This window comes from Oncorhynchus mykiss, chromosome 21, assembly GCF_013265735.2.
Source record: "Oncorhynchus mykiss isolate Arlee chromosome 21, USDA_OmykA_1.1, whole genome shotgun sequence".
NCBI lineage: Eukaryota > Metazoa > Chordata > Actinopteri > Salmoniformes > Salmonidae > Oncorhynchus > Oncorhynchus mykiss.
In genome coordinates, this window is record NC_048585.1 from 64796556 (window position 1) to 64804322 (window position 7767).

The following is a 7767-nucleotide window of genomic DNA, read 5'->3' on the forward strand; positions in this document are numbered from 1 at the left end:
TGACATTTGCTCAGTACATTGTTTTCATTGAGGAAATGTACGAGTCTGCTGTTAATAATAATGCAGAGGATTTTCCCAAGGTTACTGTTGACACATATTCCACGGTAGTTGTTGGGGTCAAATTTGTCTCCACTTTTGTGGATTGGGGTGATCAGTCCTTGGTTCCAAATATTGGGGAATATGCCAGAGCTAAGTATGATGTTAAAGAGTTTTAGTATAGCCAATTGGAATTTGTTGTCTGTATATTTGATCATTTCATTGAGGATACCATCAACACCACAGGCCTTTTTGGGTTGGAGGGTTTTTATTTTGTCCTGTAACTCATTCAATGTAATTGGAGAATCCAGTGGGTTCTGGTAGTCTTTAATAGTTGATTCTAAGATCTGTATTTGATCATGTATATGTTTTTGCTCTTTATTCTTTGTTATAGAGCCAAAAAGATTGGAGAAGTGGTTTACCCATACATCTCCATTTTGGATAGATAATTCTTCTTGTTGTTGTTTGTTTAGTGTTTTCCAATTTTCCCAGAAGTGGTTAGAGTCTATGGATTCTTCAATTGCATTGAGCTGATTTCTGACATGCTGTTCCTTCTTTTTCCGTAGTGTATTTCTGTATTGTTTTAGTGATTCACCATAGTGAAGGCGTAGACTCAGGTTTTCCGGGTCTCTATGTTTTTGGTTGGACAGGTTTCTCAATTTCTTTCTTAGATTTTTGCATTCTTCATCAAACCATTTGTCATTATTGTTAATTTTTTTCGGTTTTCTATTTGAGATTTTTAGATTTGATAGGGAAGCTCTCTCTCTCTCTCTCTCTCTCTCTCTCTCTCTCGAGTCTCATATCAAAGGTTCTGAATACTTACGTAAATAAGTTTTTTTAGTTTTGTATTTTTAATACATTTGCAAACATTTCTAAAAACGTGTTTTGGCTTTGTCATTAAGGGGCATTGTGTGGAGATTGATGAGGATGTTTTATTTAATTTTATAATGTTTTATTTTCATGTTAGAATGAGGCTGCAACGTAAACGGAAAAAAAAGTGGAAAAAGTCTGAAAACTTTCCGAAATCTGAAGCACAGAGAAAATAAAGATAATTCATAAAGTGACTGATATTATCTCATACAACCAAAACGGATCTCCAGTGTTAACCTCAGACCTTATTTTCTGCGTATATCCAAAACACCATTATTTTCCCAAACAGAACATCTCATTTGTTAAGACTCCAAGCTGGCTCTCTCTCTCATCGTCCTTCTTTCTATTCCTCCCTGACCCTCAAAAATACAGTTTCTCCCCAATCCATCTCTCAGAGTCTCTTGTTTCAGTACAATTTCATTGTCTTCTACCCTCTCTCCTCTCCCTCCCTCTCTCCCCCTCTCTGAGTCTCTCTCTCCCTCTACCTTCCCCTCTCTACCGCACCCCCCCCCCTCTCCCTCCCTCCCCCTCACTATCCCCCCTCTCTCTCCTCTCCCTCCCTCCCCCTCTCTCTAATGGACAAATCTGATATGTTACAGTAATGTTCTCCTCACAACACTCAAATAACACCCCTTGCACCAAACCCAGTGTGTGTGTGTGTGTGTGTGTGTGTGTGTGTGTGTGTGTGCCTGTGTGTGTGTGTGTCTGTGTGTGTGTGTGTGTGTGTGTCTGTGTGTGTGTGTATGTGTGTTTAGGATCAATATTTTATGTTATCATCAGTGACAAACCCTGCAGGTGTATCCATATATCTCTCTAAATTGTATTAAAATAAAATAGTACTAGCAGCAACCTTATAATCAATTATATAATCAATCCATATGACACTGTGTGTGTGTGTGTGTGTGTGTGTGTGTGTGTGTGTGTGTGTGTGTGTGTGTGTGTGTGTGGCCCGTTGCCCGTTGCCCCCAGGGCTATAACTAATTATCTGGTCAGACAGCCGGCGGCGCGAGCGGCAGAAGGTCACCAGCTGTGGAAATTGAACCTCCCCGCGAGCCCACGTCTCTCTCTCTCCTGTTGGTCTACAGCACCGTACAGGAAGACAGCATGCAGCAGCTAACGGAGAAAGAAGATGGACGCTGTTACCTACTCACCGACTCCCGGAGGGGAAAGGAGGCGGGAAGCGCGAGCACCCACCGTGGAGCATGTCTGTCTCTGTCTGGTAGAGAGGAGAGGAGGGAGGGGGCACCGACACACTGATCTGCCTCCCTTCGGTAAACGTTACCCGTGGGGTTAAAAACCAAACGGCGGAAACGGGTAAAAGTCTCGAGCAGGTTATGGCGACCTGTGAGGCTAGTGGGAAGGAAAAGAGGGATAATAATGAATGATGGCGGAGGGAGGGAGGGCAGACTGATAAGACGCGCTGTGCCTGCGTGCATCCTCAAAGACGCGCAGTGAGTGACGGGAGGGGAGGGGAGAGGGAAGGGAGCACGCAAAGGTATAACGGGGCCGGGCTCCTCCCGGGGCGCTCACGGCGGGGAGGAGAAGAGAGTGGGATGAGGAGGGGAGGGAGGTGTTATTGTGGGCGAGGAGAGTGTTCGTTCCTTCCAGCTGTCTGTCGCTGCGTGCGGCTGATTGGAGCGTGGCGAGTTGTGGAACAGAAGAACCCCCGCTGATCATTGGCTAAGAAGCAGTAACTATTTGCATATAATATAACATTTGAAATGTCTTTGTTATTTTGGAACTTTGGTGAGAGTAATGTTTACTGTTCATTTTTATAGTTTAATTTCACTTGCTTTGGCAATGTAAACATATGTTTCCCATGCCAATAAAGCCCCTTAAAATGAAATTGAAAAATGTAATTGGAGGGAGAGAGAAAGAGTGGTAAGGAGAGAAGGTAGAGAAATGGACAGAGAGAGAGAAGGGCCTTCTACACCATCAAAAGGAACATAAAAATCGACATATGAACTAGGATCTGACTAAAAATACATGAATCAGTCATAGAGCCCATTGCTGTGAGGTCTGGGGTCCACTCACCAACCAAGACTTCACAAAATGGGACAAACACCAAATTGAGACTCTGCATGCAGAATTCTGCAAAAATACCCTCCGTGTACAACGTAGAACACCAAATAATGCAGAGCAGAATTAGGCCGATACCCACTAATTATCAAAATCCAGAAAATAGTTGTTAAATTCTACAACCACCTAAAAGGAAGCGATTCCCAAACCTTCCATAACAAAGCCATCACCTACAGAGAGATCAACCTGGAGAAGAGTCCCCTAAGCAAGCTGGTCCTGGGGCTCTGTTCACAAACAGACCCCACAGAGCCCCAGGACAGCAACACAATTAGACCCAACCAAATCATGAGAAAACAAAAAGATAATTAACACATTGGAAAGAATTAACAAAAAAACAGAGCAAACTAGAATGCTATTTGGCCCTAAACAGAGAGTACACAGTGGCAGAATACCTGACCACTGACTGACCCAAAATTAAGGAAAGCTTTGACTATGTACAGACTCAGTGAGCATAGCCTTGCTATTGAGAAAGGCTGCCGTAGGCAGACCTGGCTCTCAAGAGAAGACAGGCTATGTGCTCACTGCCCACAAAATGAGGTGGAAACTGAGCTGCACTTCCTAACCTCCTGCCAAATGCATGACCATACTAGAGACACATATTTCCCTCAGATTACACAGATCCACAAAGAATTCGAAAAACAAACCCAATTTTGATAAACTCCCATATCTACTGGGTGAAATACCACAGTGTTCCATCACAGCAGCAAGATGTGTGACCTGTTGCCACAAGAAAAGGGCAACCAGTGAAGAACAAACACCATTGTAAATACAACCCATATTTATGTTTATTTATTTTCCCTTTTGTACTTTAACTATTTGTACATCGTTACAACACTGTATATAGACATAATATGACATTTGAAATGTCTTTATTCTTTCTGAACTTCTGTGAGTGTAATGTTTACTGTTAATTTTTATTGTTTATTTCACTTTTGTTTATTATCTACTTCACTTGCTTTGGCAATGTAAACACATGTTTCCCATGACAATAAAGCCCTTGAATTGAAATTGAAAATGTGATATTTGAGGGAGAGAGAGAGAGATGGATGGAGGGAGAGAGAAAGAGGGGTAAGGCAAGAAGGAGAGGGATGAAGAAAGAGAGAAGGAGAAAAGAGCAACGAGAAGAGAAAGGTGGGGGGAGATTCCAACATGTCACATTGTTGGCTTGGAACTTGTTCATGACCACAGCAGCACAACACTGCCTCTATGTGGTGGAATGTGTTCTACCTGTAGTTGTTCATGACCACAGCAGTACAACACTGCCTCTATGTGGTGGAATGTGTTCTACCTGTAGTTGTTCATGACCACAGCAGTACAACACTGCCTCTATGTGGTGGAATGTGTTCTACCTGTAGTTGTTCATGACCACAGCAGCACAACACTGCCTCTATGTGGTGGAATGTGTTCTACCTGTAGTTGTTCATGACCACAGCAGTACAACACTGCCTCTATGTGGTGGAATGTGTTCTACCTGTAGTTGTTCATGACCACAGCAGTACAACACTGCCTCTATGTGGTGGAATGTGTTCTACCTGTAGTTGTTCATGACCACAGCAGTACAACACTGCCTCTATGTGGTGGAATGTGTTCAACCTGTAGTTGTTCATGACCACAGCAGTACAACACTGCCTCTATGTGGTGGAATGTGTTCTACCTGTAGTTGTTCATGACCACAGCAGTACAACACTGCCTCTATGTGGTGGAATGTGTTCTACCTGTAGTTGTTCATGACCACAGCAGCACAACACTGCCTCTATGTGGTGGAATGTGTTCTACCTGTAGTTGTTCATGACCACAGCAGCACAACACTGCCTCTATGTGGTGGAATGTGTTCAACGTGTAGTTGTTCATGACCACAGCAGCACAACACTGCCTCTATGTGGTGGAATGTGTTCAACGTGTAGTTTTACAACAAAGACAGTCGATCCATGATTTTACTTATCAACCTGCAGCCAACTAGGTTAAGGCATTTATTAATGCCATTTAGCAGACACTTGTCCAGGAAACAACTTACAGTAGTGATTGCATATGTTATATATAAACTAATCTATAAAGCACACAGGACCAACTGATCTAAACAGCACACCTCCTACCCTCTAAACAGCACACCTCCTACCCTCTAAACAGCACATCTCCTACCCTCTAAACAGCACACCTCCTACCCTCTAAACAGCACCCCTCCTACCCTCTAAACAGCACACCTCCTACCCTCTAAACAGCACACCTCCTACCCTCTAAACAGCACACCTCCTACCCTCTAAACAGCACACCTCCTACCCTCTAAACAGCACACCTCCTACCCTCTAAACAGCACACCTCCTACCCTCTAAACAGCACATCTCCTACCCTCTAAACAGCACACCTCCTACCCTCTAAACAGCACACCTCCTACCCTCTAAACAGCACACCTCCTACCCTCTAAACAGCACACCTCCTACCCTCTAAACAGCACATCTCCTACCCTCTAAACAGCACACCTCCTACCCTCTAAACAGCACACCTCCTACCCTCTAAACAGCACACCTCCTACCCTCTAAACAGCACACCTCCTACCCTCTAAACAGCACACCTCCTACCCTCTAAACAGCACACCTCCTACCCTCTAAACAGCACACCTCCTACCCTCTAAACAGCACACCTCCTACCCTCTAAACAGCACACCTCCTACCCTCTAAACAGCACACCTCCTACCCTCTAAACAGCACACCTCCTACCCTCTAAACAGCACACCTCCTACCCTCTAAACAGCACACCTCCTACCCTCTAAACAGCACACCTCCTACCCTCTAAACAGCACACCTCCTACCCTCTAAACAGCACACCTCCTACCCTCTAAACAGCACACCTCCTACCCTCTAAACAGCACACCTCCTACCCTCTAAACAGCACACCTCCTACCCTCTAAACAACACACCTCCTACCCTCTAAACAGCACACCTCCTACCCTCTAAACAGCACACCTCCTACCCTCTAAACAGCACACCTCCTACCCTCTAAACAGTACACCTCCTACCCTCTAAACAGCACACCTCCTACCCTCTAAACAGCACACCTCCTACCCTCTAAACAGCACACCTCCTACCCTCTAAACAGCACACCTCCTACCCTCTAAACAGCACACCTCCTACCCTCTAAACAGCACACCTCCTACCCTCTAAACAGCACACCTCCTACCCTCTAAACAGCACACCTCCTACCCTCTAAACAGCACACCTCCTACCCTCTAAACAGCACACCTCCTACCCTCTAAACAGCACACCTCCTACCCTCTAAACAGCACACCTCCTACCCTCTAAACAGCACACCTCCTACCCTCTAAACAACACACCTCCTACCCTCTAAACAGCACACCTCCTACCCTCTAAACAGCACACCTCCTACCCTCTAAACAGCACACCTCCTACCCTCTAAACAGTACACCTCCTACCCTCTAAACAGCACACCTCCTACCCTCTAAACAGCACACCTCCTACCCTCTAAACAGCACACCTCCTACCCTCTAAACAGCACACCTCCTACCCTCTAAACAGCACACCTCCTACCCTCTAAACAGCACACCTCCTACTCTATAAACAACACACCTCCTACCCTCTAAACAACACACCTCCTACCCTCTAAACAACACACCTCCTACCCTCTAAACAGCACACCTCCTACCCTCTAAACAGCACACCTCCTACCCTCTAAACAGCACACCTCCTACTCTATAAACAACACACCTCCCACTCTATAAACAACACACAGGACCAACTGATCTAAACAGCACATCCCTACCCTCTAATCAACACACCTCCTACTCTATAAACAACATCTCCTAATGTTATAATGTTATAATGTGATAATGTTATAATGTCATAATGTCATTATGTTATAATGTTATAAACAGTTCATTAGTATAATGTCATAATGTTATAATGGTATAATGTCATAATGTTATAATGTTATAATGTTATAAACAGTTAATTAGTATAATGTCATAATGTTATAATGTTATGTCATAATGTCATAATGTCATAATGTTATAATGTCATAATGTTATAATGTTATAATGTCATAATGTCATAATGTTATGTCATAATGTTATAATGTTATAATATCATAATGTTATAATGTCATAATGTTATAATGTTATAATGTCATAATGTCATAATGTTATAATGTTATAATGTCATAATGTTATAATGTTATAATGTCAGAATGTTATAATGTTATAATGTCATAATGTTATAATGTCATAATGTTATAATGTTATAATGTCATAATGTCATAATGTTATAATGTCAGAATGTTATAATGTCATAATGTCATAATGTTATAATGTTATAATGTCATAATGTCATAATGTCATAATGTTATAATGTCATAATGTCATAATGTCATAATGTTATAATGTCATAATGTTATAATGTCATAATGTTATAATGTCAGAATGTTATAATGTTATAATGTCATAATGTCATAATGTCATAATGTTATAATGTCAGAATGTTATAATGTCATAATGTCATAATGTTATAATGTTATAATGTCATAATGTCATAATGTCATAATGTTATAATGTCATAATGTTATAATGTTATAATGTTATAATGTCATAATGTCATAATGTCATAATGTTATAATGTTATAATGTCATAATGTCATAATGTTATAATGTTATAATGTCATAATGTTATAATGTTATAAACAGTTCATTAGTATATTATGTCATAATGTTATAATGTTATAATGTTATAATGTCATAATGTCATAATGTTATAATGTTATAATGTCATAATGTCA